This window comes from Chelonoidis abingdonii, chromosome 9, assembly GCF_003597395.2.
Source record: "Chelonoidis abingdonii isolate Lonesome George chromosome 9, CheloAbing_2.0, whole genome shotgun sequence".
NCBI lineage: Eukaryota > Metazoa > Chordata > Testudines > Testudinidae > Chelonoidis > Chelonoidis abingdonii.
In genome coordinates this window covers 57,251,414-57,265,673 of record NC_133777.1, presented here as the reverse complement: position 1 = coordinate 57,265,673, position 14,260 = coordinate 57,251,414, and the positions used below count along the sequence as shown (strand labels likewise).

Genomic DNA, 14,260 nt, shown 5'->3' with positions numbered 1-14,260 from the left:
TGAAAAACAAAATGACTGAATGAAAAAACAAACAACAACAACAACAAATTTGAGGCCAAAACTATTTCACAAATTCATGTCAAATCTGTGAATAATTTTGGGTTGACCAAAAAATGGATTTTTTTTGGCAAATAAGCTATTTGTCAGAAAAATTTCACTCAGGTCTGGCACAATGTTGATATTACAGTGATGAGCACCACAGAAATGTAAGATCAAGAAACAAATGAGTACATTCATGCCATGGTCATAACTAAAATTGTAATTATTATTTACAATAACATTAAAATCTGAAGTATCCAAGGAAAGAAAACAATCATGAGCTTTGTGGAGTTATTGAGGTAACAGCTGTCCAAAATAAGCAACTTTGTTACTGACTTGTCACTTTTTCAATCAAATGATATTTCAAGAGAAATACAATAAGCCAAATGTAGTCATTTCCCTTTCACAATAACTTTGTATTATTCTATTTACTGGGCTCAGATTCAACACAGTCAAAACTCAAACACTTGCATGAAATGTTAAAAGCTGGCCAAAGTTATTTCTTAGCATATATTTAAAACTCATTCCATCTTACGGTTTGTTTATTTTTAATACCTATCTACATACAATTCTATTATTTCCATTACCGGGTATTTCAACTTCTGTCTTAGTCCCAGTTGCAATATTCTTGAAACTAAACAACGACAATGTCCAAGACACCAAAAATGCATGTGTGTGTACATACAAAGACTATGGGATGTCACACAGAACCAGACCAGCATGTCAAGTTTCTCTACTGAGAAGCCATAGATTTCAAAAGAATGCGCCCAGAATTCTACAAAAGCAATAAGTACCATTGATTAACTAATTCATCTGTATCTACTTTATTTTGAAAAAAAAGCAGTGAGAAGAGAGATATTGCTGAAATTCTGTGTTGGTTTTCATATATTTATGTCAGGTGAAGGAGCAGAAGACACCGTACCAAAAGTCTCACATAGGAGCTGGCTTGTCATTATCCACCCTCTGTCTGCGGAGATCTATCTGTTTGGCTGATGGAGGCATCGAAGCCTAAGTCTCTCCCAGTTGGCAGTACATGTGGCAACATCCACATATCACAAATTGTTCTTTTAAATGTTGCTGCTTTTTTTTAAATTATTTTGACACCTGTCTTCTGACAATCTGAGGTTTTGTATTTGCTTGTTCTTCCTTCTGCAGTCTTGAGCAAATGCTCTTGCCTATCTGTACTGTATTTCTGGCACATAAATCATTTCCTGTACACCCTGACCCTACTAACTGCAAACCATACATGAGTAAAAAGATAAAAATATTCACCACTGGGCTGCCAAAAAGTAGTCTTATTTTTTTATTTTATATCCCTGGATTTTCTATGTTAAAGTTATGGAAGAGTCACCCAGGGGAAATGGTGAAAATCCCAGCTCTTGAGTCATTAAAAGTTGGACAGGACAAAGCTAGGAAAACACATTGTTCAAAATAATCCTGCACTAGCTGAGCAATGCACTGCCTTAATGAGGTCTTGGCTACATCTAAAAGTTATAGTGTGACGGTAGGAACACGTCCATTTGCTAGTCTGTCTCTTTTAAATCATTGTGAACTATCATATGTACATACAAGTTGGTAAGAGACAATAGGTCTGAAATTATTCTTTGCTTTTTGGGGGGGGGGGAGATTTATTTCTTTATATAGATTAAGATCACAAGCATTTATAACATTCTGCTGATGTGCTAATAATAATCTATAATACATACTGCTTAGGTCTATAATAGTCTTAACACTTATGACTCATTTAACCTTTATAAACCATTTATATATGAATATATTATAAATAATATAAAACATGACCCATACAATATTTTTGTGCAGGCTGCCTGAAAAACAGATCTTTTAAATGCTCTGACGGAGGGACTGAAAGTTGTGTAAGCTCTCTGTGTCCTCTTAAGCCCAGTCGTAGCCTTTGTGGTATGCTACAGTATGTCACTACAAAAACTAAAAGCAAACAAAAAAATGAATCATGCTGCTACAAAACCAAGTGCAAGATTTTGCAGGTGCCACAAAACCCCATCAATTCCCTTGGTTTATTCCTTTTTTTTCCCATCAGAGGCTACAGTCCGTTTTTAAGCTTCCCATTCCCTACCCCCATTTATCACACACCCTTATTATTGCCTCAAGAAAAGCTTTAAGGAGAGACTCCAAGGAAGAGGTCCAATTCACCATTGCCGCAGCTTTTAGTTTCTTACAAAATTCCCCAACAACTCTCATGTATCTAGTAGTTTTTAATCACACCTCCCACCCGGATATCAGAGTGTCTGCTAATGATAGATGCCCTATACTTGCTGATCCTTCCAATAAAGCTATGGAGGGGTGGTTCTAGCTTTTGTGCCGCTCCAAGCATGGCAGGCAGGCTGCCTTCGATGGCTTGCCTGCGGGAGGTCCCCGGTCCCGCGGCTTCAGCGTACCCGTCACCGAATTGCTGCCAAATCCATGGGACTTGTGGACCTCCCTCAGGCAAGCCGCTGAAGGCAGCCTGACTGCTGCTCTCGCAGGGAACGGCAGGGCACCCCCTGTGGCTTGCTGCCCCAGGCACGCGCTTGGAGCGCTGGTGCCTGGAGCCGCCACTGACGCTACACATAGGTTCATTGCAAATGTGTTGCTTGAAATATATTTTAAAAGCATGTTTCAGGAGGAAGGATGGTCTTGGAATGAGACTCAGGAGACCTGGGTTCATGTCTCACCTCTGCCACAGACTTCTCATGGGACTTTGGGCAAGGTACTTAATCTCCTTGTGTCTTTGCAGTGAAGTTCCCCATTTATCATTATTATTAGGATAATAGTAACTCCTTCCTAAATACAGATGCTATGAGTAAGGATTGGGGACAATTTTCAAAATGCAATTTTTTATCAAAATCGCAACTTTTGATTTTAAAAACAGATCCAGAATTTCAAGCATTTTTTTTCAAAACTGACATCTTGTATTTTGGTCAGCAACAGAGCTGGACAGAAATATGTACGAAAAAATAGGGTGACATTTTTGAGAGTTTTTGTAGAAAACACACACACACACACACACTCTCTCTCTCTCTCTCTCTCTCTTATCTTTACCAGCTCCAATTGTGAAGACACACATTTAGGACCAGAGCTCATGTGAAGCAATACTTATCTACACCTACTAAGTTAAGATTTCAGGTACAACTGCAATAGAGCCCATAGAAATTAACTAGATAAATCAATCTCATATTGGTAGAATGTTTAACTTTCTAACATGCTGAAGGAAAACAAAAACTAGAACCCATAATTGTGTTAAGTTTTTTAAGTCACCTCCTTTTCATAATACACTTGAAGAGAAAGAAAGTGTCAAGGCAGCAACAAATTATTTTACTCAACTATTAGGTTAGATAGCTTAAAGTGTTACAAATTTTCTATAAAGGCTGATTTTCAAAAATTTCACTGCCTCAGCCTGATAGATTCATAACAGATACCTTTTCAGCAAACAGTACTCACGCATCAGTGAGAAACAGCAGAAACAGGATGATAACCTGCCACTTAAAGTCCTGAACTTTAGTGCAATGGTAAAATTTACAACTCAATATACAGGATTTTATCTACGTAGCTAGAGTACCACTAAGCTGTAGCTAAGAACCACAACCTCATTAACACGAGACTATAACCCTCAGTGTTTCTGCCCAGCCAGCAAGTGATGAAAAGGACAGCAACACAACAGAAACTGAAGCTCGGAGAGTGTAAGGACAAAAATTTCAAAACAAGACACCAATTTTTGTTGCCCAAATTTGGGTAACTAAGGCCTGATTTCCAGAAGCATGGAACCCCTGAAGCTGTCTGAAATAGAGCAATCAAAATCAGACACTTCTGAATGTTTTACCCTATTTCTGCCTCAATTTCCTCATCTGCACGATGTGAAGATTAAAGGTTACCTAGTTCAGGAAAGCACTTTGAGATTTAGGATTGTGATGCACTTTATTATATATGTCACATATTGTTAGTGTTGTCTCAAAATCAGCATCAATGGGGAGCAGATACCACACGTAACATTTAAAAAATGAATCTCCTCATTTATTCCTCACCTTTCAAAGATATTTGAAAGGGAGGAGTTTTAAAATTTTTCTTTAAATCTTAATCCGTTTAAATAGCTTTTGGCTAAATATAGAAAATTACTATCACTTTCCCAAACTGGACACATGCCTGCAATTAGAAAAACTGTTCCAAAGCTGCACTAGGATAATTCACGTTTGGAAATGCATAAAGAGGATGTTCTAACTCAACCCACCTCTAAAAGCAATTAAACCATTCACTAAGATTTTGGCACTGTTTCGTTTGTCTGGCCTACAGTCACTGGCAAAATCTTTTTCTTAGTCCTTACAGTCCTACTGGATTTCCCGGACTCAAGTATGGTTCACTGATGAATACTTCCCAGGGTGGATAAAAATCAATTATTTAAATTTAAAGCAGAGTTTTGAGGAAAAAAACCTATCTAAAAGATAGTTTTAATTAAGGTACATTATAGCTCAAAGATTTCTCATAATGGAACATGGGTTATAAATTCTAATTCTATAATATGAGACAATATATTCAGGAAATGTTTTAAGAAAAGTTTTGAAAATGAATTCCAATAGGTCATGGATTACAGACCCAATCTTATGGTGTTCCAGGGGCTTCTGTATAGATTATTTAGGTTAACCTTTCTATCTACTAAATGGGACTCAGTGCTCAGCCTAGAAGATACCATCCGAGATGCTTAGTTTTGCAGTTCTCAAACTGTGGATTTGCGTCTCCAGAGATAACAAGCTTGATAACAGCAAAAATGTATTTAAATAAATAAATAAATATCTAAAGGTGAGAAACAACAGATCTCAACCCTATTGTCCCTCTGCAGATTTGTGTACAGAGTCAATCCCTTACCTCTCTCTAAAAGTGCAAAGTTTCAAAAAGTTCAATCAATAGATGATTGTTGGGGGCAGAATAGATCTGGACAAGGAGAAGAAGTCTCGAGATAAATGTGAGAAGGGAGGGACAGGCAATAGAAACAAAAGTACAACTGTTTGAGCAGCATATTCCAAAAGTCGTGAGGTCTTTCTGAGTGTAGCCTTCATCGATTTGAGATCTACCATTCTCTCACTAAAAGGGAAAACCTATAATGGCAGCAGTCCGTAAAAGAGACCCAGTTTGGGAATATTTTAATGAATTTCCTCTACCTGTGGGTAAGACAGGCATGCGTGCAAAATGCAAACAGTGCAACAAAGAAATGCAAGGCCTGGTTGTCCGATTGAAACAACATCATGAGAAGTGTTCCTTCTCTGGAGGAAGCTGCATCAAAGACGATGAAAGGAACATGTCTGAACATGCAGGATCTTCAGGTTGGTAACAACCAACAAGAATGCACTTTTATGTAAGAAATCCATGATTAAATCAAGTCTTCCTGACTAGTGATTTAAATCATGATTTAAATCAAATCCATCCTGATACTTTTAGTGTATATAAATAAATACATGGGGGAAAATTCACCTCAGCTTTGAAACCCTTTGTTATAGTGAGCTCCTAGCCTTTCATGAAAATGGTTTAGAAGGAATTTTCTAAAAATGATAGCCAAAAACAGTCTTGCATGTATTTCCAGAAAGTAAATGCTTCATAATAAAGTGAAATCATGCAGGCGTCTATCTAGACTTTCTTGTTTAATGGCCCATTTAATTTCTTCTACAGTCCTATCTATTCTTACTGACATTTGATCATTCTTAAAAGGAAACAAAAGGGAATTTCTGAAACATGATTCAGCATCTTCTTTCTTTAAAAAAAGCAATGTGCTATTAAAAGCAGAATTCCCTTCCTATGTTTATATGAGTTTCTCTCCAGCTCTTTACATTATCACCCACTGTAATCCAGGGTCATATCTGGCTATCAGTCTGATGTTCAGCCAAACTCTGCCCCAAAATGCATGTGCATGAGTCTCACTGAAGTCAATGGAAATCACATGCCAGTATCTGAGAGTTCTTGAGGCCACAAGCTTTTTCTTCTTGTATGTCCAAAGCACATGCACAGCAACGTAGTTATATACTATAAAGTAAATATTATGTAACAGCATTTCTTCTGCCTAGCATGCATCAGAATTCAGTGATACAGATGGCTGAAAAATAAACTAATTTCATTAAGCTGGTTTTGTTTAGAAGGTTGAAACAAACCCTTTTTAATGTTTAGTTTTGTATTTTTTTTAATTTAAAATATTTTTTTTGTTTTTATTTACAAAAACAGGTGTATGGTCACTGACATTTTTTTTGTAAATGTTATTCTATATTTTCAGAAAACATTTTGATTAAAAAATGTAATGTAAAGCAAAACAATTGACAATGTTCCAACTTCTTGCAAAAACAGTTATAAAAGGGCCATTATTAAACGGAAAAAAAACTTAGAAAAATTTTGATCAACTCTAGTTACAGACCATGACCATAGATAGTAAACCATGAATATATGGCTTGGCAAGAAGTAAACATTACTAGCTGTGAGTAGTGCTGTATGTTTAGAAGGAATTAAGCACCTGAACTGACTAAATCACAACCCTGCCTGAAGCACTGAGGTTGCAGCTATATGTCCACTGCAGTACTTTTCTATGCCTGATTATGGTTATCCACACAAAATAATTAAGGAATGATGTTCTTTGAAGCAAGAGTTTGAGTAGAGTTTGAGGCAACAGGTAATGCAAAGAGACATTCACTTCTTTATAGCTAAATAGCTGGTTTCAAGCCTATGCTGTGTCACAGAAGAAAGCAACCTTGGTGGTCTAATTCATGTTTCCTGGATAGGCTTGTGTCCATATCACAAAATCACCATACTTCTGCCAAAATTCAGAACAGCTGGAAGTACCTGCTTAGGGAAGGTTCATTAAGAGGCTATATTTCAGATCCATACTGAGTTGCACTAATGCAAACCTAGGGGAAGATAGTGCATGCAGGCACTGATAAGTTATTTTAGATACTTATATGAATACCATCACTGTAGTACCTGAGGACCTCACACTCTGATAAAACACTCCTGTGAGGTAAGGAAGTGCTATTACCCCCTTTTTACAGATGGGGAACTAAGGTACAGAGAGACTAAGCGACTTGCTCAGAGTCTCACAGGATGTTTGTGATAGAACAGGCATTGAACCCCTGTCTCTCAGACCAGTGCTCTAACCATTGGACAATCCCTCCTCACTATGGGTCTTATTCAAAGCCCATGGGAGCCTTTCCATTTAACTCAATGGGCTTTGGATTAGACTTTATGTGTGGTCCTAAATTCCTGTATTCATTCTTTGCTTTCATGAATACTTATGCTCTTCCACAAACGTTTAAAAAGATGAGCTTTGACAATTTATACTCGCTAGGTATGTCATAACGGTTTAAAAAGGATTTCTATATTTCTCCAGTAAATCACACAAATGACAATAACTGTGTCCTTGAATAAGCAAATGTTTGCCCTTATGTTTTTTTGATTTTTTTTTTAAAGAGAGAGCATACTTTTCAGAGCATATTTATTGCTTTTCAAAGTATATTTAATACACTAGATTCCTTAACCTAGTCTTGACTTCACATGAAAGCTTTTAATTTCCTTTCAATTCACTTAAAGAACAGTTTCCAAATAAAACCTACTCAATTTATTAAATGTATTTAAATACATTTTCTCCACACATAAAATACCCATGGTCTACTACCTCTATTTCAGTCAATGACAGACAAGAAAAAATTTGAAAAGAGAAAGATAGGAATTAACATTTTAGTTACATGCCTTCTACACGGATTGAAACTCTGGCATGCTTAGCATGCTTTCCAAATACATATCATAAACTTTTAACATGCTCACACATCATCAGCCTCTTTTTCATTCAGTCTTGTTCTTCTGCAAATCAAAGTCACTGACAGGGCAAACATAAATAATTAGACCTTTTCACTTCAATCAACTCAATGTCATGCCAAGTATTTCCATATATAATTCCCATCAGAGCAACACTGACAGTGTTTCCACTATGTCTTTCAGCAGTCTATTGCCGAGCCTAACCTCTCCCTGTTCAAGCCATTTTCCTAAGGTACAATCTGAACTTCATGGTAGATGGAAAAGAACAGTTACCTTATCAAGTTATCTAGTCTAATTCTTTCCAATTTTAGCTGTAGGCCATTTTTTCTCCCTTTTTTAAACCACTTTCAGATAACTTAAATAATCTTTTCTTGACAGTGTTTCTTTGAAGGGGTTCGAACAGTATAATGCAATAGCTCTCAATCTCAATTTTTCCCGGAATGCAAAAAAATGAAACTCCTTCAGGCTGTCTTTGTATGTTGAATTCCCAATAGTTATACCATTCTGGAGACGGGCCCTTCGAATTTCTTCAAATATTTATGCTCTTTGGGGCAGAAACTGCCACGTATTATACATTTGTGCAATGTCTAGCACAATCGAGCACTGGCCTGGTTTAATTACTAGACAGTACCCTAGTAAGTCATAAGTATTCAACAGTAGTGGGTTTTTGGTCTTATATAATGCCAGGACTCTGATTCACACACAATATCTCATGAGCCACATTTTCTGAGTGGGCACTACATTTGAGCTTATAGACATGCAGAGCTTGCACGTTACAGCAGCTTCTATTTCTTTTTGATACTTAAGACAAATTCATTTGTGAGTGTATGTTTACCTGTTATAACTTTGTAAATACCTCTCATTTCTTTTTCCTAATTAATAAATCTTTAGTTTTTTACAGGATTGGCTACAAGTGTTTTTGATGCAAGATCTGAGGTACAACTGACCTGGGGTAAGTGACTGGTCCTTTGGGACTGGGAGTAACCTGAATATTGTTGTGACTTTTGGTGTAAGGGATCATCTATCACAAAGACAGGATTGCCTGGGTGGCAAAACAGATCAGAATGCCCAAGGGGACTGTCTGTGACTCCATTTTAAGGCTGTTATAATGCTTGAAGAGTTCACACTTGATGGTTGGTGAAATCTAAGTAAAAAACACACAATCAGTTGGGGCTTATGCCCTGGTTTGTAACAGTCTGCCCTGAGGCTGGCACTCTCAGTTGTGAGCCACTCCGGACAGCCTGACAGCATCATCTAATTTATATGAATCCCCTGCTATTTGTTTTTTCTCCCAAGTATTCACAATTCTGCTCTCTTAATTTATGTTGGAATATTTTATATGGTATGGAAGTCAAACTAATTGATCAGCAATTTCCTGGGCTTTCCTTTTTAAAGATACTGGTACATATTGTGACGGGTTGGATCACAGAACCCCCCATGAAAGTTGCCACCCGAAGTGCCAAGACTACTTCTGCCTCTGCCTTCCCTGCCAGCTTGGGGCCACCGTACCCTGTCTTGCTGAGCCAGACACTCCCGTCTGCTCCCACAACGACCCAGGGTCTGAATTACTTGCCCCAAAGCTGCAGGTTTACCTGAAAGCAGCTAACACAAGCGTTCTTGTCTTTAACACTCAGATGCTCAACTCCCAATGGGGTCTAACCCAAATAAATCCGTTTTACCCTGTATAAGGCTTATGCAGGGTAAATTCAAATTGTTCGCCCTCTATAACACTGATAGAGAGATATGTGTGGCTGTTTGCTCCCCAGGTATTAATACATACCCTGGGTCAATTAATAAGTAAAAAGTGATTTTATTAAACACAGAAAGTAGGATTTAAGTGATTCCAAGTAGTTATGGACAGAACAAAGTAAGTCACCAAGCAAAATAAAATAAAACACGCAAATCTATGTCTAATCAAACTGAATACAGATAACCTGACCCTCCAAGATGCGTCAGTAAGTTTTTTCCTCAGACTGGACACCTTCCAGGCCTGGGCACAATTCTTTCCCCTGGTACAGCTGCTTGTTCCAGTTCAGGTGGTAGCTAGGGGATTCTTCATGATGTCTCCTCACCACTTTGTTCTGTTCTGCCCAATTATATATCTTTTGCGTAAGGCAGGAATCCTTTGTCCCTCTCTGGGTTCCCACCCCGTCCTTCTCAATGGAAAGACACCAGGTTAAAGATGGATTCCAGTTCAGGTGACATGATCACATGTCACTGCAAGACTTCATTGCCCACTTGCCAGCACACAGGTATACAGGAAGACTTACAGATAAAACACAACCATCTGCAGACAACTGTCCTGGTTAATGAGAGTTATCAAGATTCCAAACCACCATTAATGGCCCACACTTGCATAATTACAATAGGCTCTCAGAGTTATATTTCATATTTCTAGTTTCAGATACAAGAGTGATATATTTATACAAATAGGATGATTTCACTTAGTAAATTAAAAGTTTTGTAATGATATCTTACAAGAGACCTTTTGCATGAAGCATATTCCAGTTACATTATATTCACTCATGAGCATATTTTTATAAAACCATATAGACTGCAACGTCACACATATAACATTTACCTTTCAAACCATCTGGTACCTCTCCAAATTCTTATACATTACTGAAACATATTTCTAGAGGTTCAGCAATTCCTCTGCCAATACATCTAAAATCCTGGTGTGCATCTCATCTAGCCCTGCCGATTGAATATGTTCAGTTTTATCAGGTAACTCCTTTACCAATTCTGTGTTGTTAACCTTTCTTCCTTTCTCCATCTGTCAACTGCATTAAGTTTTCTGCATTCCTTGCAGCTAAAATGCAATTAACAGAAGATGCCTTTTGGATGTATGAACACAATACAGACAATGCCTATCTCCAGACTGGAGTTTGTCTCCAGCTTTTTAAGAGTGCAGCTCAAACCTTAAACCTTTTGTTTTACTATTGATTTCAGCTTTGCAGCACTGAAGAATTCTCTGAATTCCCTTCCAAAGCATCTGAAGTGTTACTTGAACCTAATCTTTATTAACTTTGCAATGCATCAGGAACAGGGACAATGCAGCAAGTATATCTGTTATTGCTCTAGCCAGTTGTTTTCCCACAATAACACTTTCCAGCTTAAATCACAGCCTTTCCAATGTCAAGGAATCTCAGTTAATAAAACACTTGAAAAATGAAAAATTCTTGCCTAGCTTTTATCATTATTGTATTTTATTCTGAGTATGCAAATCTGCTAAACAGAGAACTGTTTAGATGACGGGGGGAAACATCTCATCTCATATTTTCCACTGCCAATGGGAGGATTCAAGTACAGCCCCAAGTCTTGCATAAAATTTAGTGACTCTGTTCAGTCATAGATAAACGATCCAGATCACTCCATTGTGTATAATTTAGCATACTTGGCACTTCAGTATTGAATAGGTCCACAAGCGAAAATGGTGTGGGAACACTAACAATACAAGTGCCTCTACTGCACCTAGTCCACAGTTTTAAGGACTCCTGCTTCCACTGCTGTCTATTACTAAAATTTCACAGTCACAAATATTTATCCCAGGAAAATAAAAACCCACTTGAAAAAAACCCAGCTTCTACGTTACCTATTTTTAACAATAAAAAAATAGAAAGAAAAACTAAACATGTGGGAACATCTCTTCAGTTGGTGTAAATAGGAATAGCTCCACAGAATACAGAACTACATTGATTTACACTTTTGCTTGTCTTTCCAGACCCTTGATCCATCAGATGGCCAGATGTCGATCACCTCACTCCAAAAGGAATGAATTAAAAAAAAAAAAAAAAAGTCTTCACATTTTATTTTTCCCAAGTTTTTGTCAGTGCCCATTTCACTGTGAGACGGATAGGCCATTAAGCATTCAGACTGGGCTGTCCAAGGGATCTTCTTTGGCTGATCTTAGCAAATTTACTACAAATTCTTAGCTACCTTTGTACTCTGGCTGCTCCCATTCACATTTTTATATAAATATGCTGCAGGAGTCCATCCAAATTCAAAAATCCTTTCACTAAATCACATTTATAGAAACCGTGTGTCATGCTTGAGGCATTTAAACAGCACACTGTTGTCTCATTTAATGAGAAACCAATGAGAATTATTTCTATTAGAGAAAACCTGGCAAAAAGTCTTAAGAATGTCTAAACATGAAACCCTTCAGATTAGCTGGTTCTTCAGTGTCTCATCTGGCTTTATTGTTCAAAAACACACACAAAATTATGGCATATATTTATACTCATCACCAAAAAATGTGCCACAGCATATTTGCCCTAATACAAGAGAGAAAAACAAATCAAAATGCTTTCATGAGCAGAGTTTTTATAAATTAAAAAGTGTTTTCTTTATACAAGAAAAAGGATTGTCAACTCCAACATTGTTTTTAAAAAGGTATCAATGCCATTTCTGAAAGACACTAAACCAGATTAATACTTGGTGAATCTCCACTGAAGTCAATACACTTAAAGTAGAGATGATGTGTTTGGCACATTCAGTTTGTAGAAAATTATGCTGACAATTAAATCTGCACTAAGAGTGCCAGTGATATTTGATTTGGTTTTAAAAGACCATCTCTACTAAGCAACTGATTTTTACTGGGTCATTAGGGGATACCTAAAGGCAGGTTCAGATGTACATTTTCACTTTCTGGTTTTGCCTTTCTTTTCTCATTTTCTATTTATGGTCATTAGCATAAGTATAAAGCCTATGGCCATGATCCTATCAATGGGTCTGTGCACCTATGTGGAGTCCCACTGATTAAACAGGTATCTATGTTATGAAATTCTGCTTAAGTCAATTGGGCTCTGCACAGACTCAGGGCTCTGCCTACATAGATCCAGTAGCAGGATAGGAATCTTGTGTTTGCTCATTTACTCCTGCTTTTTATTTCACATTTGAAGTAATAATCGTAATCACAGCAAATAGTCCTGATGATTCTAATAGAGGATCACAACCTCAAGTGAGGACCGAGCAGATGAACTAACTACAACAATCCTGTTTCCATGTCCCCAGCAATGCAAATGAAGGAAAACCACCAGATAAAATTCACAGGTATATCAGCAGAATCATTTCAAAGCAAAATGCTTACAGTTTTCTACAAGGCATGAACGGAAATTTAGTATTTCTAGTGGGCATTGTGTGCAAATCAGCTTTGAGTATGTACTTTGTTCTAACCCGTTGTTCCTTAATACAAATAAGGAACTAGAGAAAAACCAGACAAAAAGCAACTTTCTTTAGAACACATTGTAATACACAAAAAATGCAGCTTCCTCTAAGCTTCTGCTCAGCACTATGGTCCTCAATCAGCATATCAAAGAGTTACCTGTGCCACACCTTTCAGTTGCTTTTATGGATACTATGCCAGTTCTCATGCTGGGGTTTCTTTCTTTCATCAAAAATCAAGACCCTGAATATCTGCTGAGTCAATAAGATCTTACTATTAGTGCTTTGCGAACATGTTGTATTCACCCAGTTTCATACTTAAAAATAAAAAGATATTCAATCTAATATTTCTGCTTATCGCTGTGTTATAAGTGCTTGGTTATTATTATAGGCGGACCAGTAGCATGACCCGACACTTTCCATTATAAGACCCTTGTTTTAGTTGCTTATCAATTTGCCAGATTAATTGGTCAGGCTGAAATATTCCATGCCAAGTGTCTGTATTAGGCTGAAACTTTTTGGAAAATTTCAGCCTAAATGGTTCAGACATTTCCAGGAATGAGGCAAGTTAAAAACATGGTTTTTTTGCCAATGTTAAAAAAAAATCGTAGCGAAGCTTGAATGCCACCTGGTTTTCGAGGGGGGACTCAAAATTTGGAAAGGGGTGATTTTGTTTAAGGCTTTTTCGGTTTGTCAATTTTTCCCCCCCTTTTTTTGCAATTTTGGTTCAGGCCAAACTCCGCCTCTTCCCCCCGACCCCCAACTGCCAGCAAACTGAAAAATCACTTATTTGACCAATTCTAGACAACACACTATTTTTTCCTCCACAGGACTCCTGCCTCATTTGGTCCCTATGTACACGTTGGATCCCCCAAAGAGATCCCGCTAGTAAACCAGAAGGGCCTCATTTGTTCAGAGGGGAAATACCAGGGGGAAAAAAATAACCCCAGGGAATCAGGGATCAACTAATTCCAGGTGACAACAAATGGAATGGAATGGGAGTGAGGGTCATCGGTTTACAATTGGGGTTCCAGACAGGGACATTGAGCAGAGAACCCCAGACAGCACCCACCACAGCTCAAAGGCATCTAAGGAGTCACTGGGTACTGCTTGGAAGGTGTGTCGTGAAGGTGGCAGGGAACTGTAGGAAGAGAAAGTCTCATAGGTAAGGCAGCTGAATGCTGCCTTGGAGCATTGGATTCTATCTCTGTCTCTGCCATAGAGCTCCTACATTTTACTAGGCAAATCACTTAAACCAAAC

General features: G+C 37.7%; 1 protein-coding gene across 1 annotated transcript in view; it reads right to left on the bottom strand.

Annotated features, from left to right (window-relative positions):
- THSD4 (thrombospondin type 1 domain containing 4) overlaps positions 1-14,260 on the bottom strand; it is a 610,875-nt gene that overhangs the window by 553,936 nt on the left and 42,679 nt on the right. The window lies entirely within an intron of this gene.